General features: G+C 37.9%; 1 protein-coding gene across 1 annotated transcript in view; it reads left to right on the top strand.

The window, feature by feature from the left end:
* Positions 1 to 402: 402 nt before the first annotated feature.
* Positions 403 to 27,463, top strand: part of LOC137650018 (transient receptor potential cation channel subfamily A member 1 homolog) — a 195,536-nt gene continuing 168,475 nt past the window's right edge. The window contains exon 1 of the mRNA XM_068383025.1: positions 403 to 432. The gene's annotated coding sequence lies outside the window, so the exon portion shown is untranslated. The remainder of the gene's footprint in view (positions 433 to 27,463) is intronic.

Below are 27,463 nucleotides of genomic sequence, written 5' to 3'. Positions count from 1 at the left end.
GTCAGAGGTACGGACTCTACCCGCGTACTTTTTCCAAGCAATGAAAAATCAGTAGTCTGCGAGGATTAGCCAGACTTACCTATGAATTCTGGCTAAATGAATCACCTTCATTTCATTCCTAGCTGTAGAATGAGCACTTTGATCTACTCCTCCTGTACTTGTATAGTGTACTGTGTTTTCACAGTAGACTAAGAAAGAACAAATGACCAAATTTCCTCCTCTATTTTGAATAATGAGATGTTCAGAAATACTGGTAAAACGCAGTTTTCTCAACATGAAAGTGATCAGAAATATGAAATCTAATACATATTGAATGCTATAATGCAACAATCATTTTCAATTCTGAGCAAATATTATTTCAAATATTATCATTTCAGGAACTGATGTTGAGGCTAATGAAGGAAATGACGCCACACAAGATCCCGAAAAAGAGTAAGCTTTAATCAAGTTATTAATTACATTTTTATTCTAAGCCATTCATTGATATGGGTATTTATTCCATGATATGTTTTCAGTTATTTCTCTTTATTTTTTTCTTATTCACTTCTAATTTCTTACTGACATCGACTAAAATTATGGGACTAATAACTTCAGAAAGACTAATGTAATAACTCCAGTAAAGATTTTAATACTTCCATTTGTGTACATGTGTGTGTGCGTGTGCGTATCATATACACAATGTATAGATATACTGTATATATATAAAATTATATATATACATATATATTCATATATGTAACATGTATATATATATATATATATATATATATATATATATACATATATATATATATATATATATATATATATATATATATATATATATATATATATATATATATATATATATATATATATATATATATATATATATATATATATATGGATAAATATCAACACAACATCGTGTTCAAATAAAAAAAAAATTAATTTCTACCTCATACTTGGGATCGAACGCTGGCTCCTTCTAATGAAAGGCCAGGTCGAAACCAACCATGCCACGAGAGGCCATAAAAGAAGTCGGAACCTAACGCTACCCAGCAGTTCAGGATTTACCTGGCGAGACATCAGTCTCTTACCAGCGAGTTTTTCCCGACTTCCCGGCCCACCACGTGACACAATTGGTAGTAATTCATTCAAATTACCCCTAATGAGTCAATATGGATAAATATCAACATAACATCGTATCCAAATAGAAAAAAATAAATTTCTACCTCATACTTGGGATCGAACGCTGGCCCCTTCTAATGAAAGGCCAGGTCTAAACCAACCATGCCACGAGAGGCCATAAAAGAAGTTGGAACCTAACGCTACCCAGCAGTTCAGGATTTACCTGGCGAGACATCAGTCTCTTACCAGCGAGTTTTTCCCGACTTCCCGGCCCACCACGTGACACAATTGGTAGTAATTCATTCAAATTACCCCTAATGAGTCAATATGGATAAATATCAACACAACATCATGTTCAAATAGAAAAAATAAATTTCTACCTCATACTTGGGATCGAACGCTGGCCCCTTCTAATGAAAGGCCAGGTCGAAACCAACCATGCCACGAGAGGCCATAAAAGAAGTCGGAACCTAACGCTACCCAGCAGTTCAGGATTTACCTGGAGAGACATCAGTCTCTTACCAGTGAGTTTTTCCCGACTTCCCGGCCCACCACGTGACACAATCGGTAGTAATTCATTCAAATTACCCCTAATGAGTCAATATGGATAAATATCAACACAACATTGTGTTAAAATAGAAAAAAATAAATTTCTACCTCATACTTGGGATCGAACGCTGGCCCCTTCTAATGAAAGGCCAGGTCGAAACCAACCATACCACGAGAGGCCATAAAAGAAGTCGGAACCTTCTTTTATGGTAGCGTTAGGTTCCAACTTCTTTTATGGCCTCTCGTGGCATGGTTGGTTTCGACCTGGCCTTTCATTAGAAGGGGCCAGCGTTCGATCCCAAGTATGAGGTAGAAATTTATTTTTTTCTATTTGAACACGATGTTGTGTTGATTTTTATCCATATTGACTCATTAGGAGTAATTTGAATGAATTACTACCAATTGTGTCACGTGGTGGGCCGGGAAGTCGGGAAAAACTCGCTGGTAAGAGACTGATGTCTCGCCAGGTAAATCCTGAACTGCTGGGTAGCGTTAGGTTCCGACTTCTTTTATGGCCTCTCGTGGCATGGTTGGTTTCGACCTGGCCTTTCATTAGAAGGGGCCAGCGTTCGATCCCAAGTATGAGGTAGAAATTTATTTTTTTCTATTTGAACACGATGTTGTGTTGATATTTATCCATATTGACTCATTAGGGGTAATTTGAATGAATTACTACCAATTGTGTCACGTGGTGGGTCGGGAAGTCGGGAAAAACTCGCTGGTAAGAGACTGATGTCTCGCCAGGTAAATCCTGAACTGCTGGGTAGCGTTAGGTTCCGACTTCTTTTATGGCCTCTAGTGGCATGGTTGGTTTCGACCTGGCCTTTCGTTAGAAGGGGCCAGCGTTCGATCCCAAGTATGAGGTAGATTTATATATATATATATATATATATATATATATATATATATATATATATATATTATTATAAGATGTTGGGTCCCGGGTCTGGTCACCAAAAACATATTATACTATGGCTAGTGTCTGGGAACCAAACATTAATATTGGTATTTGTTTACAAGAGCACAATCTCCATTTACTTTAAAATTATGCAGTCCTGCAGCTCTCCTCTCTTTGTGCAGTAATTAGGAGGTTTTTTAGATGCTGGGAAAGCGAAAAATAGCAAGATATGTTGCGGGAGGGGGGGAGGGGAAGGGGTTGGTGGAGGAGGTACTAAGCGACCAGGAACCGACATCGTCAACATAGTCAACCAAAGAGAAGTTTGTGATGTCATCGTACATTTGGTATATATTCAAAATATATACTAAATAAAAAAGGAATAATTACTCATAAGTGTCACTATTTGTGAAATGTATATTTTATATTTGGTAAATATTTGATACAAATCATATTAAAGTGTTTTTTAAAGAAACTATTTTGAGAATGACTAGTTTTCCCAGACGACGTTTTGCTACACTAACGCCATCTATTGACCATTGCCTAAGGGTGCCTGCCAATTTCCCGCCAATGAAAACAGTCATACGCTGCAAAAATAGTCATTCTTGTAAAAGGTTTCTTTTAAAAAAAATAAGATTTATTGTCAAGTCTTACCAAATGAAATATACAATTCACAAATTGTGACTTTTGAGTAATTGATCCATTTTTAATTTAGTATACATTTTGAATATATACCAAATATGCGCTGACATCACAAACTTCTCTTTGGTTGACTATGTTGACAATGTCGGTTCCTGGTCACTTAGTACCTCCTCCACCAACCCCTCCCCCTCCCCCTCCCACAACATATCTTGCTATTTTTCGCTTTCCCAACATTTAAAGAACCTCCTAATTACAGTACATGAAGAGGATAGCTGCAGGAATGCATAATTTTGGAGTAAATAGAGAGCGTGCTCTTGTAAACAAATACCATGATATTATATATATTGCAGCTGGCAAGCTAAAGAACAAAGAACCTATTGAATTCCAAACTCACCTGTTTGCTTTTACATTATACCTGTTACACTTGGAAATATTAATACCCAAACTCTGAGACGGTTATACAACTCCCAGACAGCAATATATAAAACACTGAATATTCAAAGGTCTCTTAAGTACACTCAAACAAAACTGGGTAATTGTTATTACGAATATTCAAACAACTCTAACTTCGTTTCATAACAGGATACGAGCGAAGATGAATTAAAAACGGGTGATTGAAATATAAACTCTTTACAAAAATAAATATATTCTATATAAATTACAACACTGAAAAGAATATTCATAAAGCAAATAAGTCTAAAGAAAACTTAGATTAAAACAAATTTTACGATTTGAAAATTATATAACCACTTGACTTTAAATATTTAATCTGAATAAACCTTAGACTAAGACAAAAGATATACTTATGAAAATTATACAATCACTTGTTTCACTTGAAATTAAATTTGAATACAATATTTAAGTTTGACACTTAATGAAAATATATATCCAGATCACAATACAAGTACCTATCACCTCCCTAGAGGGCTGTTCACAAAAACTGTAAGAGAATTTTTATATGTACTCATTATGTTTAAAAAAATCTGACACACCAAAGCTTCGATATTTCACTGAACACCTTTAAAATAGTACTCTAAGCTGTGTACGAGAGTGAGAGAGAGGTGGAGATGGCTATCTCAAAGCTGGAATTCTTTATCTATCTATGCAACCCTGGGGTTACCTTTATATATGAAACTTAGCTACTTCCAGAAACTTCCAGGAGAGTGAGTTCTGGATGGGTAGAGGCTGAGCTAAGGCATCAGAGTTACTAAGAAATGCTCTCTCGAACACGTATCCACGCAACTCGAGACAAACTCACTCAGTTAGCTAGCTCCGCCCACCCTTTGTCCCCGAAATAAAAAAAAAGATAACATCTATCACTAGGTTTTTCAAGAATTTTCCAAGGCATGTGGCATATTGCATATTCTCTCACACAGACATGACACAACACCTCATAAAAAATATAAATGAACATTACATAAGCCCTTGTACCTATCTTGTATGGTCACATAACACACTCAAATAGGTTACGTAAGACTTTGTAACAAAAATATGTGAAATAAAAAGTTAGTTCTTAAAAATAACGTAAATTTACATATACTGACTTAAATGAAGAATACAATGAAATTAGCGATGAAAGTATTATGTAATTTACATAATAAACTTAAATCTACATGAGAGGAACTCATCTTAAAAGCTAGCTATTCATCTCTTCAATGCAAAAATGAAATATATAAATAGATTATGAATAAACTATCGTATTTACTCTACACTAGATCAGCTTCTTATAATTATATATATATATATATATATATATATATATATATATATATATATATATATATATATGTATGTATATATATATATATATATATACATATATATATATATATATATACAGTATATATATATATATATATATATATACACATCCATACTGCATATATATATATATATATATATATATATATATATATATATATATCATCAGCTATTACTAGTCCACTACAGAACAAAGGACTCAGACATGTCCTTCCACTTGTGTCTGTTTATGGTCTTTCTACACCAACCCTCCTGCAAACTTTCTTAGTTCGTCAATCCGTCATCTTCTCTTCCTTCCTTGGCTTCTTTTGCAATCTCTAGGGGCCCATTCTGTTATTTTAATGTCCACCTACAGTCTTTCATTCTCATTATATGACCTGCCCACGTCCATTTCTTTTACTTAAATGTTGTTAAAATATCCTCTTCATTAGTTTTCTCTCATTATCATGCTTTTTCTCTAACTCTAAGTGTTATTCGTATCATTATTTCCATAGTTCTTTGAGTTGTAATTAACGAAAGTTCTAAGACTATATTAAGACTCCAAGTTTCTGATGCATAAGTTAATATTAACTGGACCATCTGATTAAATACCGTATTTCCCGTGTCATAAGACAATTTTTTCCCCTGAAAAATACCTCCAAAAATTACCCTGCGTCTTAACACTAAGATAAAGTTGTACAGGCGAGTTTGACAACCTTGAAACATCTCAGTAATGACATACAAACACTTCCACGCATCAGACAGAAAATATAAGCCTACAATTAACATTCATAACATATGTGATATATAAATTTATTTTTGATGCACTTTCTTTGATTACTGAAGGCAACAAGATATTTTTTTTTCTTTTTTTTGTTGGACAGCTGCTAACTCGACAAGCCATTTACATGCAAACATGCCAACAAATGATATCCAAGCAGACGATGTATAATTATTTATGCAGTGTTTATCTATTTTCTCATATATGTGGATATTTGGTAATAAAGCAATATTTTGGTAATGACTTTGTTGTAAAGGTTCTAAAATTATACAGATAGTTGTTGGTGAACAGAAACTTTAAAAAAAACTCTCGCTCCAAGTTGAGTGCAGCGTTACCAATTTAGCTGTAACCTTAACAGGTCTAGAGTCACACAAAGAGAAAAATGAAAATATTCCACCAAGTGAAATTTCTAGAGAATTCTTTATTTGATCAATAACTAATATTGTATGAAATGTGCACATGAGGAATATGGGAAATATTACTGAAGTTTTACTTCTCTACCGAAATTTGGCCAGGAGCACTTGGCAAAACTTCTTTCATGTGAACAAACACTTGAAAACATGGTTACAATAGTAGCAATTACGATTGGTTTAGTGTTTTTTTATATGAATATGTAATAAAATTCGGATAACAGGTGTACAGCTAATTAATATTAACCACATTTCATATATACCCAAAATATGAAAATTTACATTGTCAAACGAAAAAGCACACTAGACTTCGCAGACTAGGAATTGCTGCTACGATAGGTTGTAAAATTCTCAATTTTTTTTTTCTTTTTCAAAAATTACTCATTAGCTAAATACAAGGTGCGTTTTACCACTTGTAGCTCTTATGACACGGAAATTGCTTATCTTTTTGGAGAAAATGGCATTTTAATTTCCATAATCTTTTGTTTACCAAATGCTCTCCATCCCATGCTTATCATTCTTTAATTCCTACATTTTCCCAATCTAAATTCTTGAAAACTTTTTCTGGAGATGATGTAAATAATTTAGGAGAGTTGGGGTCTCCCTGTCTAACTCCTTTCTCAATCAGAATTTTCTCACAACCTTAAATGTAGTTTTAGGATTGCTGTACTTCCTGTATAGATATTTTCAAGTGTTCTAACATAAGATTCATCTAATCCATGTCTTTGAAGGGCTTTCATTGCTGAGGAGGTTTTGACAGAATCAAAAGCTTTCTCGCAATCTACAAATGCTCTCATTAGTGGTTTGTCATAATCTGTTGATTTTTTATTAGCTGGTTAATTACAAGGTCATGGTCAGTTGTTGAATATGCACTTCTACTGTAAAGCCTGCCTGCTCTCTTGGTTGATTGAAGTGTAGCTGTCTTTTTATTCAGTTTAATATGGTATTTGTCAATATATATATACATATATATATATATATATATATATATATATATATATATATATATATATATATGTATATATATAGATATATATATGTATATAATATATATATATATATATATATATATATATACACATATATATACATATATATATATATATATATATATATATATATATATCTATATATATATAAATATATATATATATATATATATATATATATATATATATAAATATAGTATATTGATGGCAGTGTTTTATCACAATCATCCTATTTTTTTTCCCAGAAGTGAAAAGGATAACACAGGCGTTGAGGTAATATCAATGACATCTCTAACAGGCGAACCTGCTACAACACTCATGACAAATACAAATGGAAAACAAGGGGTTCAAAAAGGAGCGATCAATTTAGATAATGACGACAGCAAAGGTGAAGGAACTGCTTCTGTAACGAGTATACAATCTCCTAGTAATAATATCCCTGTCATTCAAGGAAATGCTCATTATTCTAACTCTGATGTACATCGTTATGCAACAGCAGGCGATACTGACCAATGTTTGAGGCTTCTTTTACAACCAAATGCTGACATCAACATAAAAGGTACACATGCTATGACACCTCTACACTTGGCTTCTCAGAATGGACATGAACACTTGGTAAAGGAGTTGCTGAGTCTTGGTGCCAATAAATATGCAACAGACTTAGAGGGTTTGATACCACTTCATCATGCAGCTCGCCATGGCTACCTAAACTCGGTTAAAGAATTTCTAACTGGAAACCACGATTACCAACAGCTTACTAACAAATCTATAATGGGACGGACACCCCTTATGGAGGCTGCAGAATCAGGATTCCAGGATTCTTGTAAAATTCTTATTGGATCAGTTGTTAATGAGACCGACAACCAAGGTAACACGGCTTTACATCTAGCAGCTAAAAGGGGATATACAGAAATTGTGAAATTTCTTCTAGAGAATGGGGCTAATCCAAAGTGCCAAAATAAGTTAGGGGTTACTCCCATTCATGAAGGAGCTCATCAAGCAACAGAAAGTTGTTTACAACTACTCTGTGAGGCTGCAGAACCTGATATATTTCAAGTAGATAAAAAAGGAAGAACTGTTATCCATCATTCAGTGACTCAGAGATCTAATAAATGTCTGAAGTATCTACTGGAAAATGAATATTTAAAAGACCAAATAGACACAAATGGTGAAAAGGGAACTCCTCTGATTTATGCAATGTATTGCAGGACATTTCTATGTGTTAATGAGCTTCTAAATGCAGGAGCTTCTATAACAGTTGATCATAATGGAACCTATCCAATACACAAAGCTGCTGAAGTAGGATATTATCAAGTGTGTGAGAAAATCTTAGCTTTAAACGGTTCAACATTACACCAGAAAAACAAACAAAATCAGACTCCTCTTCATTTGGCAGCAATGAGTGGTAACTTAGAGACTGTACTCTTGTTCTGTGGTAAGATAAGAGATTCAAAAATCAGTCCATCATGTGGAGATGCCATGGGACAAACTGCTTTACATCTAGCTGTCAGAAAGGGTGATGAACAAATTGTTCGAAGACTTCTTAGATGTAACATTGCTTCTGGAAAACAGGATTCACAAGGGCAAAATCCCCTTCACATAGCAGCCAAAATGGGGAAAACAAAAATATGTAAAATGCTTATAGAAAAGGGACCATCAAACCTTCAAAAGACTGACAAAGATGGGAATTTTCCTCTGGACTTGGCATTCAAAGACATGAAGCAAAATAAGAATGCTATAATTTATCTCTTGGAGAAAACGTGTTCAGAATGCCCATCCAGATTCCTCAAAGATCCTAAATACTTGGATAATCTAATGCTTCTGAAGGGTAGGATAAGAAAGTACATGGACAGGGCCCTTTCCAAAGACCAAAGGTTAGTTTGTTAGTATTCTATATTTCTCAAAATTCTGTTGATTTATTTACATGTTTGCATAATAACAATATTAAAAAAGGATATAAATGCAGTATTCTGAGTTGTGAAGGGGGAGAAAACCTATCATATATAATAACTTATTTATGTTACATTATGATTAACTCACCAGTACTTTCTCCAACAGACATATTGTTGAGGCAATACTTCAGTGTAACCTTTGGGAGGATGCCCTCTTAGGGGGGAAAGATCTCAAACCAGAGAATTTCAAAGAGCTTGTGGAGGTGTACCCGTCTCTAGCATTGAACGTATTAGGAAAATGTCACAAATCACTACCCCAGGAAGAAATGCAATTTACATTTTCTCTTTATGAGAACAATTACTACATGAAAGGTAAAATCACAACCGTTTAATATTGTTTAAGGTTATTATAAACTCAAGGTTTTATACGGTTACTGCTTGTTGAAACTGCACTTATTAAAATTTACTTTTTACTTACCAAAGATTAAGTATTTCATTTATATGGTTTTGAACCATTATTTAGCATTTTTTGTCTTCTTTGAATGGTGATACATTTCATTTACTTATTAAGAGTTAGGGTCTTAGTGCCGAAATACTTATTATTTTTCCATGGAAGTATTTTAAAATATTCAATTTCATTGCATTAGTAAAAGAAAAAATGATAAAAGATGTGTACAGATGCCATGTTGTGAATGGTTGCTTAATGTGTATCAGGATGATAGTAAAAAAGTATTCATAAGTTTCTTTTATAGGTGATCCTTGGGTTATGACAACAATCTGTTCCTATACAGTGTCAGTCGAGTTTTCACACAATTTAGATCACACCTAAAAGGAGTTTTGATGAAGGAAACCCTATTTTTGAAAAGGTCCTGAGTGGTAACCAAGGAACACAATATCCAATAAAACATAAAATACCAAAGAAATATAGTTTCCCTCAGATCTAGAGCCAGTGATCTGCTATGATCTTAAAATCCTTACAGATTCTTTTAATATTCAAACTAAATATTTCCAACAACAAACAACAAAATATCGGAAATAAATAAAAAGAATCTCACAAAAAATACAACACATTTATTCACAAACTTATAAAGAAAATCAACGTGGCTTCTTCAGTTACTTTAACGGACAAATCAAATAAATCAAAACATTAGCAGAATAGGGGAACAGTCAATAAGGTACTTCAATACTTATATGGAATGTTGAATAGTCTTCTCAGCTGCTGAGATGATGCTGGTACAGAAGCTTCAGGCTTGGAAACGTATGAGAAGGGTGGCTGAAGTTCAGGTGAAACTGGCACGATGATTTCGTATTCGAAGACGTCACAGAAAGGGTGGCATCAAGTTGGGGCATCAGAAGTCTTTTCCAAGAATTTGATGATATTGTAGAACTATGGCCAGGCTCCAGGTAGTGTTGGCTACTTCTCGTAACAAGCAGGAAGGGTTGGCTGCTTCAATTCGTCTCTTCTTCTCAGCCATAAGAGGATTTTGGAGATAGGCGTTTGTCGTCTGAAGGGAAGGTTGAAAACTGGCTTTATCAGACTTCTGGTCTTCTCTGTTTCTTATCTCATCAGGATGTGGTTCCTATCTGGTTCAGACATAGTTCCTCTCTTGTCCTATGTCCTTTCCTATCTCATCTTGAAGTTTATATACCCATGTGTGGAAGGAGCTAGGTAATTACGATGGGCAGTTGTCATTTCCATATAAGGATTTTTTTGACAATTCTACATCATGATTGGTTTCCTCAAAATCGCCCACTTCGATCCCGCCATAGAAGCTTCTAGAACAATTTTCTGGTGCAATCTTGACCTCGAGTTAAACCTTCACAATAGCGCGGCACGTGTTCACCCATGATGAGATTTTTTATAAACAGGGATATCCCTTGAGGATCTGTTTTCTCAAAAAACTGCTGTCTCCACTGATTAAGGCGATGACATCTTGGTTCAAACAAGACAGTTCTTTTATCGCGGCAGGCACTCTTCCTCGAGGTTTGGTTTGTTTCGAAAATGCTGAAGACAGTAAGGGGATGACAACTTTGACCAAACACAATGGTAGTCGAATCTCATCTCACTCCTCTCACTTTGGGAATAAATACTCCCTCTGTTTTAATATATTTCTTCAGTAATATTACATTTACACATGACACGTTCCTATGTGCAAAGCATGGACTCAGTCTGTATATGGAAACCCTCAGATTCAGGTTTGATTGATCTATTTGAAGTTTTCTGGCATCCTGACATCAAAGGTCATTGACACCAACCTCAGATTCAGGCTCTATTAAACCTTTCTAAGCACCTCCAATGCTGAAATTGTTCATGGTGACATATCATCGCCAATACTAATACGGGAGACAATACTACCAGGGTGCTTTGTTTGCCCAGCCCAACCATCTTCCATACTCAGAGCAAGAGTCGAATGTCTCCCCTCCGGAGGGTCTCAGAGACATACAGCATCTCCCCAAAAATCGTTTTTTCTTTTGTGTTAGTGGGCCTCCAAGGACTAATATCCATTTTTCTCTTGGTAAGGGTAGAAGAGACTCTTTAGCTATGGTAAGCAGCTCTTCTAGGAAAAGGACACTACAAAATCAAACCATTGTTCTCTACTCTTGGGTAGTGCCATAACCTCTGTACCATGGTCTTCCACTGTCTTGGGTTAGAGTTTTTTTGCTTGAGGGTACACTCAGGCACACTAATACATCTTATTTCTCTCCCTCTAATTTTGAAAGTTTTTATAGTTTATATAGGACATATTTATTCCAATATTGTTACTCTTCTTAAAATACTTTATTTTTCCTTGTTTCCTTTCCTCACTGAACTATTTTTCCTGTTGGAGCCCCTGGGCTTATAGCATCCTGCTTTTCCAACTAGGGTTATAGCTTAGCAAGTAATAATAATACCAAAGTAGACTTGTATACCATAAAGTACAACTTCCTACAACCAAGCAAACACGCTTGAGAAGAAAAGAAGAAAAAATAAGTCAGATAGTGACCTCATGATAAAGCTGAAAAGATGGATCATTGCCAATCTAGTCCTGGACTGTAATATTTCCTGCCTTGCTACCCATCAGCAAGGAAGTTAGAGATTATTTCAAGAAAAATCTTAATGGAATCATTTTAAAACTTTAGAAATATGTTGTATTAAAAAATATATAGGATCAGTTTAAAAGTTTTAATTTTGAATAATGGTTAATTTAAAGTAATATCACAAACCAATGTTGGTAGGGCAGACTATAGCGGTGTTTTCAAAGATACTGTAAGTTGTCACTAGATCACATCTGAAACTAAAGGAGTACAAGGTACTCCTCGCTGTTCTGGATGGAGGAGGAGCAGATAACTTGGGCATACAGTACAGAATTTAAAGAAATTTGCATACATTCAGGATTTTATTTTACTTTTGGATTATTTTACCTATTTTATAATTCTGTTTCAGAAGATGTTTCTGAGGAAGTACAGTATAAGCTATGTGGGTTTTGTGATAAAGAAAGATGACAGGTACTTCCCTCAATGGTGGGATACTCTCTGAGGCACGATTGTTCTCCTATTTCGGGCCTCTTGTAGATACAGATGCAGGTTAGCTGATAAAGTCTGTTGCTCGAGATTTGTTAGCAATCCTATGTGCTGTTGGGCATAGGAATTGTTTTTGAGTGATCTTGTTCTGTATTCTTGTTGTGTCTCGACCAAGGAAAAAGCTTTCTTTATAAATCTTATGAGGAGTGCATAGGACGCACAATACCTCTCGGGGAAGTATGTAGCATGATCTGGTTAAAATTCTTAGAGTAAATGAAAAGTCTAGTGCTTCCCATTCTAAGCATAGCTTTGGATCATTTTGGCATTACAGTATTTCTTGCTAGCTAAGATACTACCGCTAGAGAGTTATGGGGTCCTTTGACTGGTCAGACAGTACTACATTGGATCCTTCTCTCTGGTTACAGTTCTTTCCCTTTGCGTACACATACACCGAATAGTCTGGCCTTTTCTTTAAATATTCTCCTCTGTCCTCACACACCTGATAACACTGAGATTACCAAACAATTCTTCTTCACCCAAGGGGTTAACTACGGCACTGTAATTGCTCAGTAGCTACTTTCCTCTTGGTAAGGGTAGAAGAGACTCTTTAGCTATGGTAAGCAACTTTTCTAGGAGAAGGACACTCCAAAATCAAACCACTATTCTCTAGTCTTGGTTAGTGCCATAGCCTATGTACCATGGCCTTTAACTGTCTTGGATTAGAGTTCTCTTGCTTGAGGGTAAACTCGGGCACACTATTCTATCTAATTTCTCTTCCTCTTGTTTTGTTAAAGAATTTATAGTTTATATAGGAATTATTTATTTTGATGTTGTTACTGCCCTTAAAATATTTTATTTTTCCTTGTTTCCTTTCCTTACTGGGCTATTTCCCCTATTGGGGCCCCTGGGCTTATAGCATTCTGCTTTTCCAACAAGGATTGTAGCTTAGCAATTAATAATAATAATAATAATAAAGAGATTTTTCCAAATGTATCTTAACCATATAAATGAAAATTGTGAGACAGAAAAACATAATTAGAACATACAATACAGTGGAACCTCTACATCCGAACGTATCTACATCCGAAGTAAAATTCGAGCAAATTTTTGACTCTACACCCGAATTTTATTTCGACACACGAAGTAGCAATTTTCGTCGTACCGGTTGTATCCGAATTTTTCGACACGCGAAGTACAATTCGATCACGTTCCGACTCTACACCCGAATGTTTTTTTTGACACCCGAAGTAAACAATACTCGTACTCGTAGTCGGTGCTCATAGCGCCTGAAGTGTTTTTTATTTCCGCCGATAGAAGGCAGCACATCGACCTAGGAGGGACGCTCAATTAGCGCGGCTTGGGTCAGTCCTCTGTTCTCGTCGGCTTCTTGTGGTTGTGCTCTGTGCGTTCTGATATTAACTGTGATTTAATCGTGATTTTTTACGTGCATCCATTAACGATAATTTACGTAAATCATGGGTCCAAAAAGGCTTAGTTTTGCCAGTGGTAGTGGTAGTGGTGAGAAAAGGAAGAAGGAAATGCTTTCTATAGAAATTAAGCAGGAAATTATTGAAGAACATGAGCGTGGCATCCGCGTGAGTGGACTTGCTAAACAGTATGGCCGTAATATGTCGACGATCTCGACAATCCTTAAACAGAAGGAAGCTATTAAAGCAGTGAAACCTTCTAAGGGGATCACTATAATTTCCAAACGCCGTACCCCTATCATAGAAGAGATGGAACGACTTCTACTAGTGTGGATTAAGGATAGAGAGATCGTTGGCGATACCATCACCGAAACCGTTATCTGCGAGAAGGCGCACGCCATCTTTACGGACTTGAAGGAGGAGAGCTCTGGGGGTGATGCTGGGGAGAGTTCAACCGAGCCTTCCTCAGATGATTTCAAGGCATCTCGTGGCTGGTTCGAGAAATTTAAGAAACGGTCCGGGATTCATTCAGTTGTTCGCCACGGAGAGGCTGCTAGTGCGGACACAAAGGCTGCAGCTGACTTTGTTAAGAACTTCGAAAATATCGTAAAGGAAGAAGGCTACGTAGAGCAGCAGGTGTTCAATTGTGATGAAACCGGGCTGTTTTGGAAGAAGATGCCGAGTCGAACCTACATCACTGCCGAAGAGAAGAAATTGCCTGGGCATAAGCCAATGAAGGATCGGTTGACTCTTGCTCTATGTGCCAACGCTAGCGGGGACTTTAAAGTCAAGCCCTTGCTTGTTTACCATTCGGAGAACCCTAGGGCCTTTAAAGCACACAACGTCGATAAGGATCAGCTTCATGTTTTCTGGCGATCCAACTCGAAGGCCTGGGTCAGTAGGCAATTCTTTGTGCAATGGGTAAACCAAGTTTTCGGTCCTTCTGTGAAGAAGTATCTTCATGAGCAGAAATTGCCTTTAAAGTGCCTGCTATGCCTTGACAATGCACCCGCTCACCCACCCGGACTTGAAGATGATATCTTCGATGAATTCAAGTTCATAAAGGTGCTGTATCTTCCACCAAATACCACCTCTATCCTCCAGCCCATGAACCAGCAAGTCATCTCTAATTTTATGAAGCTGTACACCAAGCACTTATTCAAGCAGTGCTTTAATGTCACGCAAAGCACCAACTTAACTTTGCGTGAATTTTGGAGGGGCCACTTCAACATCGTGCACTGCTTGAAGATCATAGATCAGGCTTGGGTGGGATTAACTCGACGGACCCTCAATTCTGCATGGAAGAAGCTGTGGCCTGATGCAGTTTCTCCCCGAGATTTCGAGGGTTTTGACCCCGAACCTGATCCCGTGGTCGGTGCAGCGGAAGCCGTAGAGGAAATCGTCTCCCTTGGCAAGTCCATGGGTCTGGAGGTCAACGCAGATGACGTTACGGAACTCGTCGCGAATATCACGACGAACTGACGACGGATGAGCTCAAGGAACTCCATGCTATGTCGGAGCACATGAGTGATGACGAGGAAGAGAGCGAGGAGGTATAACATGTGTTAGGTTCAGCGCAAATAAAAGAGGTGTTAGGAAAATATCAAGACGTGGTCGACTTCATCGACAAATACCATCCAAAGAAATTGCAGGTTTGTCGTGTAGTTTCTCAATTCGATGATGTTTGCCTAACGCACTTTCGAAACATTCTGAAAAGCCGTACCAAGCAATTATCTATCGATGCTTTCTTTAAAAAAACTGCGAAGCGAACTCGCGATGAAGAGGATGTAAGTGAACCGAAGAAAACGGCAAAGAGTGAAGAGGAAGAAAGTGAAACACAGAAAACGGAAAAGAGTGAAGCAAAAGAAATTCAGTCAATTTTAAATGTAAGTGATAGTGATTAAAATTACGTAACCATCAAAAAGGAAAAAAGAAAATGTAAAAAAAATATAAAATATAAAAAAAAAAAAAATAAGCTAAGTTATGTTAAAGTTCACTTAGTGTAAGTTAGAATAAGTTACGGTAGTGTTACGTTTATCGTAGTTAACCTCTCTACCTCCTCGCCGTCCGTCCGTCTCCTCTCTCCTCTCTGCGTAGCGAAGACGAACAACACCTGCGCTGGAGTTTCTAAGGTAAAGTGACGCTAAAAACCCGTTTCTTATTTATCATTTTTTGCTAATTCTTCTTATTTACATGTCTATTCTTCTTATTTACATGTCTATTATCTAATTTAGTGTTCATTATTCTCATGGGAAAATTACGTGTAGTAGTTTATTAAGAAGTTATCATAGGTTTTTGGGCTCAACCACGGATTAATCCTATTTCAATGTATTCTTATGGGAAAATTCGTTTCGACATCCGAACAATTTCTACATCCGAAGTTGGTTCTGGAACGGATTAAATTCGTATGTAGAGGTTCCACTGTATATAGTTTATCTAGCCTAATCAATTTTCATACCAGAGCAGTTTCTATACGAAAATGGAATGTAGGACATGATATACCCCATAATGATCTAAATGTTATTGATCATGCATGTTGGCTATTTTATTGCTGATTATATTCCCTATGGACAATGATTTTCCAAGACATTTATAAATATTTAGCCTCATCTTCCTTAAAGGCTAAATGTACTCGGGACTTATCAAGTAGACTACTACAGGGATCTCATTTCTTAATTCATTTCAGAAGGGGAAAGTCCTTTCGATGAGGACTGTGGCAAGCTAAAAGGAGATGCCTTGGACCACCGTCCAAACGTCAAGGAATGGGCTAAGTCACACCCAGTCATGTTAATGATTTCAAAAAATGAATGTGCTTTGCTGAAACACCCAGTCACCATTGCTTGGCTCAGACGCAAGTGGAACTCCTACATTAAGTACATCCATTCAGCATTACTCTTCACTGATTTCTTGTATCTACTTTCTCTCATTTGTCTAATGGCAACTACATGGTATGTTGACATGATTTGTAATCTATTGTACATTCTCTGTATTTTAACACTTTGAGCACAATTGTACCGGATAATTCTATGAACTTTGGGGCTTATATACAACTAATTTTATATACAGTCATTACCAGTTATTTTCTTTCTTTCATTATTTACGGGTACAAAAATTTTACAAAACATATTAAATTATTTTTATGATACTTCTCTAATATTTTTATTTCTTCTACTCGAAGCTGTGTCGACATCTACTCCAAAATAGAAAGTTCCTGTTTTCTCCACCTCAAAATTCCTCCCTGCCTGTAAACACCACGTCACCTGGAAATTAACTTAGTTGATGGCACAGCCATTTGCCTCTTGCTTTTCAGTTCATCTCGTCACCGGTGTTTAATAAAATGTCCTTATTTTGCCTAGAGATACAAATAAAATTTTGATAGTTCATTTTGAACTAATATAAATCACAATGTGATCAAAACTTTTTTTTTCTGGTTTTATGTAATGTAAACGTGGCGGCTGCAGTGTTATGCTTATATGTATGGAGGAATATTGTTCACTTACATTCCCTTTTTCTTTGAATATATGTCAGCTGTTAGCTGACTCCTTTGATTAGAAATTAGAAACAAAGTAATCTAACATTTAGAGATGTCTTTTTGTGTTGTGTGTGTAAAGGTAAATCCAAAGAAGAGTGAGAATACAAGGTTAACTTTTAAAGTTTTGCATAGCGGATATGTTTCTTTCTTGTGTTATCTTTACTAATTCCACAACCTTTCTGCTTTCGAACCACTTGAGTTTTGAGGTAGTAAGTGATTGTGTCCAATCTTTTTTATACTGTACCTTCATTAAGGCGTGAATATCTAATAAAGATGGAATCGATATATCCCCATGAAGACAGAGGTTAATGTTTAATTGGCAATGAGCCTGGATCAATTGGAATCTCAACCATGTCTATTTTTCTTGGCCACTTAATGTGCCAACCTAAGTCTTTTGAATGCATTCCTAGCCTAGAGAGGTTTAAAGTATACTTTACTCTACTTTAAATGCTGCTTTTCTGGTCCTATACTGCACAGGAACCCTACTCTCTACAGGACCTTCACAGTCATTTTATCATGATCATTCAAAAGCATTCTACATTTCACACAACATATTGCACTTTCATTGTTAAATCCACTTTATCGAAGCACTTAGATAACGAGAAAGACTTCAGTTTCCTCTTGAAAGCCTTAATATCTTCAGTCTTTTGGATGTTTATTGGGAGCTTATTGTGTAGTCTCAGGGCCGCTTATTTAAAGGCTCTAGAGCCTACGTACAATAATTTGAAACCATCTGTAACTATTCTTATGTCACGATTTGTTCGCTGCACACAATATGCAGCAATTCTCTTAGATATTTTGGACGTCTAGTTCTGATAACTTATGTAGTGCAGTATCATTAGATTGAGGTTAGGTCTACATTATTATTTATAGATTTTTACTATCTCTTAATAATAACTATCCATTAATAAAATGAAAATATTGATCCTGGTTAATATGAAATACATTTCATATTCACACTGCATTGTATCTGAACTTCAAATGCAATTTTGTAATTTACTGTTTTTTACTGATAAATGAAAGGAAAGTTAAATGCTTCTTCAAAACCAGCAAGTACTCACACTGAATAATGGATACAGTTTTCAATCAGATTTTTCTATTGTTTTATAATGATTTCAGTGGTATGAGATGTCTTCTCCGGGTTTGTCAGCAATATTGTGCTGTTGCACATAGGAATTTGTTTTGGGTGGTCATGATCTACAGTCTCTTTGTGAATAGTGTCAGGGACAATTTTTACTTAGTAAATTTTGAGGAGTCAGCAGACGTTACTATTGCGCTTTCCTCTTCCAGTAGTGACACTTTGTTCAGACGACTCGTTGGGAGGTTGGGTGGACCATAACCCTCCCAAGAAAGTACAAAGATGTTGGTCTCAGAAATTTTAATAATACCACATCAATATTCTGGAGTCCATGGCAGTCTTCTTGTCCCTCATGAACTTATACCTGAAGGAGAACATTCATATCCACTTACACCTCGTTAACAAAGTTATAGTCTATTAATTCAACAGACAAGAATCGAAGTCTCCTCATTTAAAACACGTAATGATAACCGTCTTTAAGTTGGATCAGAAGAAAGGTTGGCATTTGTCAATGTCTCTCCTTCAGTGAGATCAAATCTCTGGCCTTCAAGTGGATCTGTTTGCAATGAGCTTCAGCATGATATTTCCCTGTTAGGTAGCACAGAAAGTGGTTCAAGCAGCAGTGGGCATGGACATTAAATTTCGTCAATGTCCCTAGATGGGAGTCGTTGGACGACAATTTGCCGGTTTCCACTGTTTAACCTCATCGTGAAGGTTTTGGACAGGCGTAGATCTTTCAAGGGATGGCGGCCCTGGTGGCTCCTTGGTAGCCAATGAGCAACTGGTTTCCCATGGTCATGGATTTGAGTCCCAACTTGTGCCATGACCAACTCGATTCTGTCTCAGGACGGACAGCAAGGGATTATTTATGCTTCATCATGGAGATCGTACAATCCTCATCTCATGTTTGATTTCACCCTATTCCTGGGAATGGAATTGAAAATTTAACGTGATAAGTGGGTATTTATGGAAACTATGAGTCGTCTAGCACCATGACTCAGTATGAAATGTCATGGACCAAATGGGTCAAATATGTCAAAGACATAAATCCAGGGTTGATTACTATGGATTTTTGTTTAAGTTTCAAGCTTACTTTGCATGTTTAAGGTCTGGCCTCATCCACGATTTCGTCGTACACTTCGGCCCCCATGCCTTTGATGTCGAATTTTACTCAGATCTCTTCAACAAAGTTCCGAAGGTGTGTGCAAGGCTACGACTGTTGGCTCTACTGAAGCCTATCTATTGGTCTTTGGACAAGGTTTTGCAATTCACTTCGGACATAGGCAATCAAAAGGCTTCTATTCTAGATCCCACTCAGAAAATCATCTTAATTACGATGGCTTCCGGTGCTCGAGTTCGTGACGTAATGATTTCTAGAGACGAGAAATACATTGAATTTGTGGATAATGGTGAGGTTAATTTATACCCTGATCCCATTTTTCAAACTAAAAATTAACTTCCCTTTTCACCTTGGGGTCTATGGAAAATAGTGCCCCTTCAAGGTGATCTATTCTTTGTCTAATACACTAGCCAAAAGTGTATTTGCTGAGAACAGTGCAGTTTAAGGGTAGTCTTTTGTTTCAAAATGATACAATGGGGTCTGAATTGTCTCTAAACCAGTTACGAATTAAGATTACTTACTTTATATGAAGAGCCGACCCGCCTCGTAAGACTTCGGGTCTCAGCCCTAAAGTCGTGGCTTCCTTCTAGAACTTTTTCCAGTATATGTCTATTGGGGGACTGCAGACATATGGTGGTTGGAAGTCCACTTGGGTTTTCTTCAGGCATTAAATGAAGCAATTGGAGGACACGTCATTTTTATATGGTGGTCGAGGGGGTGTTATCAACCCTACAGCAACGACGTAGCCCACAATGCGTCCTAGGGCACTCCTTCAGCTCGTTATTAGCAATGAGTAAACAGAAGTTTTTGCTTCAGGGAAAAAAGGAAAAACCACTTCTTCATTTCCTTTTGAGGCTCCCAGGTGTCTTTACAATGCTTTGTGTGTTCCTTCAGTGCTTCAGCCTAACTTTCTAAATGTTGTTAGAGTATAGCTCATTTGGTTTGAGTGATTAACCCCTTGTTTGGTACAGATGTGATCATGTGTCTCTTGATCAGGTTTATCTTGTCATAAGTTTCCATCATACTTGCCAAATACTTATGCTTCGTCACATAGGTGGGAGCATTTCTTGGTTCAAGGTCTTTTATGCAAAGCCTCCCACCGAGTATAGATAATTCTCTGGTACACTTCCATCAAGACGACATGGCTCGAGCCCAAAAAAGAGATTTTGACATAGGAAAAATCTATTTTTGGGTGAGATAGCCATGTCATCCTGATGGCCCGCCCGTTACTTCATTTTTCTCCCACCCCTTTGCTCGTTGGAGGCTTCTATTTCACAGTAGCTCCACTGCGATGTGGAATGAAGCGGCAGGGTCGTATGGGAGCACTGAAAGGTGATAGGATATGTAACGGCTCCTCACTTATCCTTCCCCTTAGAGGATTAAACTGGGAAAGATCTATTCGGGGTGCAGATATCTATGGTTATCTTAGGATACGTCCCTGATTATACACGATATCTTCGGATAGTCATTCCGGGGGTTAGAACCCCATGATATCTGACAGTAATTCCCCTATAATGTCAATCGCAGAAATATTATACAGTAGGAAGCAGCCGGAGGGACCTTCCATCAGGATGACATGGCTATCTCACCCAAAAATAGATTTTTCCTATGTCAAAATCCCTTTTATTATACTGTCTAAAACTTTAGTTATAAAAGCTGGTTAGTGGGTATAGATTTAAAATTCAAGTGATTACGATTTTACTTGGAGTTTAGGATTCGTTATCTTTTAAACTAATCTCAAAGGATGGTCAAATCTATTAACTCTCTGGTGTTCCCGCCCATGACAAATTCATTGTTAGGCTCATGACTTTCGGCCAAGGAGCAATGACGTCGTGTCACCCTACATGTTTTGACGTTTCATAAAGTAACTAACAAAGGAATAAAGATATTAAGAAACTGAAAATTGGTTTAGAAAGCTGGATAAATTTTCTACATAGCTCTTATGATTACATGAACAGTTAATGACAAAGGATTAATCTAGATTGTTACTTTGCCATGTTTTTCCTTCGCTATCTTACCTCCATCAGAATGTGGGATTTAGCAAAATGAACATCAGAGGAGTCCCATACAAATAAGCAGAATTTTGGTAATAAAGTTTAGTATTTTCTATATTCACCTGATGTTTATAAACTGGTCCCTCCTCCCCACTGATCAGTGATGTCAAGAGACTAATGATTGGGTTTGCGACTTAAGAGAGCTAAAAAGTAAAAGGTAAATGGTCGTATCATCAACTAAGTTAGCTGCCATCAATTGACAGATGGTGCGGTGTTTCCCCGAGGGTGATGTGATTTGCAGGAGAAAAAATTAAATCTTTTTTTTGTGATAGTTGTTGGCACAGCTTCAGGTACAAGCAACATGATCATCAGACGAGTATGAAAATAATTTCCATCTTTAGAATTATACTTTCATATCAGTGGAAAAGATATTCATTCAGCTAGACATTAACAACATTGTAAAGAAATATTTTTTATAATTCCAGTGTTGAGTTAAATAAAATGTCTAAAAAAGCCCTGGGCTTGAGTGCAAATTATTTGTAGAGGGGATTGGTGCTCAAATTGTTAAATATCAGCAATATTATTTCCTTATAAACATTTCAATGCAAGGTTTTTTCTTTATGGGTTACATGTGAAATAGATTATATCTTCTTTTACCTTGTATGTTGTCTCCCTAACTCATATCAGGTCTAACTCCTCCTCAATTACTATGTTGTGTTAAGCAAGCCTCACCTGGTATCACAAAGCAATCAGACTTTTTGATGCTGTTCACACTTTTTTCATAATAAAATCAATTTGTTTCAGCTTCTCCACCATTATATGTCATAAAAATCTTCCTGACCTCCCTAAATATTATGTTTAATCATTCTATCTTTGGCTCTGTCAAAATTCATATATTGCTTCGCCACTATTCTTTTCTCCTTTGTTATATCTACGCCTAGTAACTAAAAAAATCAGCTCTGTGCATTCCTATAATGAGTCTATTTAGGTCTTCTCCTCTTTGGGATACATAGATAACTTTATCCAATTTTTTTTCTTCTTATATTCCTGATTATTGAGAGTTGATAGTGAATACTGTATAGGCATTACATTTACCTTTTTCCCTACGATCTTTATATATTTCTACTAATTTTACTCAATTTTATTACATCTACCAATTTCACATTTGACTAATAAGATGCCTACTCCACTGTGTAGTCTCTATGCCCTCTCAGCATCCCCTTTATACCTCAACTTTCTGAATCAAACAAATATCATAGTTTCTTCTAGCCAACTTTTCCATCACTTAAATTTTGTTTACAAATATTCCTAAATCTATAGAACTTCCTAATGAATGTGCAAATTAATGAAAATAGGAAATTTTGGCAATATTGCCAAAAAATGACATTCAGTAAACTACCTTATGAGACCATTCAGCTATATTCCTTTGAGATTCCTTGCATTGCTCCCTAATTAAAGACAATTATAGGTACTAGGAGGTATTTTGTTCTTTTCACAGAATTTCAAAATCTTACCAACAAACTGAGCTCACCAAATCTTCTCATAATACAGTATTGATATTTTTATAACCCATTCACTAGGAATTTTGCTAAAGGCAGAAAAGCAATGTTGTCTGATGTGTAGATAGAAAAAGTAAAAATAAAATACAAGATTAATAAGAGTAATAATTTAGGTCAGAGGAAAAATGCCAGTCAAATATATGGGACTATGAAAGATGGCTCATTTAGTATATAAAGAGATTCTTGATAAAAATTAGGCAATTATTTCATATTTTAAATGAAAATGATGCATGAAGAGAGATCACCCAGAAATGGGTGACAGACAATTCATAGAAAAATCTCTTTTACAGGAACTGGACCCAATTATCAAAACCAACTACTTTCAATATTTCAAAAGAAAACTTTTGTGCAGCTGCAAACGCACTTGATCAAAATAATGATGTTACTGAAGAATCCACCGAAGTTCATTCAAATGAGACTACAGTAGTACATAAATTTAACGAGAGGGTGAAACCATACCTAGGTTTCTACTACTGGGTAACTTTCTCCTGGGTCTTCAAATTCTTTTTGGAAATCTTTTATGTGGTGAGGGTAAGTATTTTTAGTGGATAAGGATTAGCTGTCTTTGTAGGAAATGAAAGGGGCAAGAATTCTTTTGGGTTATGAATACAGTAGTGTTATTAAAGGAGAGAAAATTAAGAGTGCAAGAACTCTTTATGGTTATGAATACAGCATTGTTATTAAAGGAGAGAAAATGAAAAGAGCAAGAACTCTTTTTGGGTTGAGTACAATATTGTTATTAAAGAAGTGAAAATGAAAGTGGCAAGAACTCTTTTGGGTTATGAATACAGTATTGTATTAGAAGTGCAAGAACTCTTTTAGGTTATGAATACAGTAGTTATTCAAATAAAGAAAATAAAGAGAGCAAGAATTCTTTCGGGTCACGTATTGTTACTAATGGTGAGAAAATGAAATGAGAAAAACCCCTTAGAGTTATGAATACAATATTATTATTTTACAGTTTTAGTCAATTAATACGTAGTGATATGAATACATGAAAGCTAAATTTTCCTTATGTACTCATTTGACAAGATGGAGTGATTTAATATTTTCTAAGCACAGAATTATAGAAACTGGTCAAATTTCATCACAAGCAAATCTGTAGTTAGTAAGCACAACAGGTTAGAAAAGATGAATTCTTTCATTTTTATCCTAACAATAACCTCAAATACTGTACCACACCACATGCTTCAATCAGTCTGTAAACCAAATATATGCAGTGTAAATTTGAGGTCAAGTCAAATTGGTGGTTACTGACTTTTACCTTCACCTCTCCCTTTCGGTTATGTACCCTTGGATGATACTAGTACCATATGCAGTCATTGGCCACTATCAATTTTGAATCAATATCTCAAACTATATAACTTACAATGAGAAATCTGTTTAGAACATAATTTAGTCTTCAATGAAAAAAAAAAAAATGGTCAATGGCTAGAAAGGTTTATGGAGTCAGAAAATTTTATATCAGATGTTACCATGACACACAAAAGCTTAGCCAGAAATATATTCTAGTTGTGCTTTAGCATTTAGGGAGAAAACCTTCAGCTTTTATTTCCCTTTCAGATATAAAATAATTTTACAAAAGATTTTTTGCAATGCTGCTTTGGCTTGCTAAATAACTGCTAGAGACCATTTGAACATTACCATCTTTTGCATTCAGATCTTCCCAGATACAGTAGTACCAGGTATATAGTTAATTCTGATAACCGTGTTTTCATCATAAGGTTCAAAACTACACGATATTGAATCGATGGAACTTCAAAAGTTCAAACTTGTAGTGAATGTTTTTATGTTGGACAGGCTGACATAGTATTCTTATATTTCATATTTGAAAGATCTATTTGTTCCAACACGAATACTTACCTCGAACTACTTTCTTAGGAGTTACCTGTAATCTCTTCTCTACCGACCAGAGTTTTGTGTATTATACCCTATACCCGTTTTCTATGGAGGGCTAACCCGGGAGTGAGAGAACGTGCCCCGAGGGTAGCCTTTGAGCTAGGTCGAGGTCCGCTTGGGTCCCGTGAGCCAGTAAGTTCTCTGGTCGCGGCGTGATACCATACTCTCACATTGCTCTCGTCTCTCTCGACCTTTTGTGTCCACCTCGTGTGTCTCGCGTGGTTACCGCATGGTAGCTTTGTGCTTATCCCTTGTGTTCTTGCGTGTTCACTACCCTTCCTTGTGCTTCCCAAGTGTATCCCTTTGATTCCCTTCGTTCCTGTGCCTTGTGGTTGTGTGCTATGGAGCAGATCCAACAGGAGGAGTAGGTCCCCCGATGGTGATTGGGTCTTCGTTCCCCGTAAGTCTGAATTGCAGTGTTCCCCGGACCGGCAATCCAGGGATTTCTTGCCACGAAGGCCATCCTCCAGATGAAGATATGACCCTCGCAGGGAGGAATGCGAGAAGGCCGCTTCAGGCAGGCGTAAGGCTGCGAAGCTTCCGGTTCACCCCGCCCAGCGGGGGGAACCGTGCTTCCTTACGGGCAGCCTGGCCGAATCAGCACAGCTGGTTCGGCCCTCGGACTTTAAGGAAAGGTTCCCTCCGTTGGGTCAGCCCATGGGATCCGCGTCCTCGTCCCCCAGAGAGAATGCACGAACGGTAGTCCTCGCCGGCACGGCGATGCCAGTTCTGACCCCCGAACCTGGTGCGGAGGTTTCCGCCGGGGGAGACCGGTACCACCGCAGGGGAGTGCCTATTGTTCCAGAACCGAAGCGCCCGGTGGGAGTGCCCGGTGACCCGGCTCCTCGGGATCAGGCCGAAGGTTCTGCTGGCGGTAGAGAAGGTTCCCCGACCGAGGACTCGGCCTATCGGAAGGTTATAGGCCTGATTCGAAGGCATCATAGAATTGAAGAACCGGTTACAACCGATGAGGACTACTGGAGGTCCAGCCTGACCCGCTTGATGGAGACACCCGTCCAACAGAAAACCTCCCTGGCCCTACCTGTGGCCCGATATCTCGTCCTGGGACGGGCTCATGTCGATAGAGTTGTGGCAGGCAATGCTGAAGCTCCCAAAATGCAGAGCTCTTCGAAGTTGCTCCAAGGGCTCAAGTCACAGAGTAGGGTTTATGTGCCAGAGGGACAATGTCCGGGAGCCTGCAAGGTGGAGCCTGCCCTCGTTGTTCTGGGACAGGGTGCCTCGGAGGACAGAGCCTCTTCACCCCGATTTGTTTCTCGCAGTCTGAGGCTGCGATGATGGAGATGTCGAAAGACTTAGTTCACGCCTCCTCTTGGTTGAACTGGTGGGCTTCCACACTGGTAGGTGTTCAAGCCACATATGACTTGACGGTCCCGGAACAGCAAAGCCTCCTGAGGGAGCTTATCATCTCCGGGGGCAAGACCCTGAAGTTCCTCACGTATCAGTCCCTTGCCCTGTCAGCGAATTGGGTTCTTCGCAAAAGGGACACTATTCTGGCGAAGCTTTCCCGGAAGGTCCCAGACAGGGAGGCGAGGGCCATGAGGAGCCTTCCTGTGTGGGGTGACTCCTTGTTCCCCTTGAAAGAGCTAGAGGAGATCATGGAAAAGGTGGCTAAAAGTAAAGAAGTGAACGCGCCCAGGCCTCAACCGGTAAGGAGGCCCCCCTACAAGAGGTCAGCCTCAGACGGTCCCTCTACTTCTCAGGCCCCGCCTAACCTGACGAGGAGAGAAGCCCCTTCTTCCTCGTGGGCTTCAGCACCTCAGCCCCCCCCCCCCCCCCCCCCGTAGAGGAGCTCCAGCAACGTCGGCCTCGTTTAGAACAGGGTATTCTGCCTCCAGGAGAGGCCATTCAGGCCGCTCCTCCAGGAGTAGGTAGAGTGGGAGGCCCCCTACTCCTGCCCAAGCCTCAAGTTGGGGGATGCCTCAGACTACATTGGCAAGCATGGAAGGCTCACGGAGCAGAGCTCTGGACAGTATCCGTACTGAAGGAGGGTTACAGGTTACCGTTCTTGACAGAACCCCCGCCTTTAATTCCGGCCAGCCTGTCGAGTGGTTGGCACCCAAGGACCCGTTGAAGAGGGCGGCTCTTCAAGAAGAGGTGTCCACGATGTTGGAAAAGGGCGCCATGGAGGAGATCCTGTACCCTGGGGGGGGGGGGGTGGAGACCGGTGATAGACCTGTCAGCTCTCAACAAGTTTGTGCGAAAGACAGATTTCAAAATGGACACTCCGAAGTCAGTCTTGCTGTCCTTGAGGGAGAAAGACTACATGATGATTATAGACCTCAAGGACGCATACTTCCAAATCCCGGTCCATCCCTCAAGTCGGA

The sequence above is a fragment of the Palaemon carinicauda genome, chromosome 11, assembly GCF_036898095.1.
Source record: "Palaemon carinicauda isolate YSFRI2023 chromosome 11, ASM3689809v2, whole genome shotgun sequence".
In the NCBI taxonomy this organism is placed as follows: Eukaryota; Metazoa; Arthropoda; class Malacostraca; order Decapoda; family Palaemonidae; genus Palaemon; species Palaemon carinicauda.
Note: the sequence above shows the minus strand (reverse complement) of the source record. Positions and strands in the feature narration are given on the sequence as shown.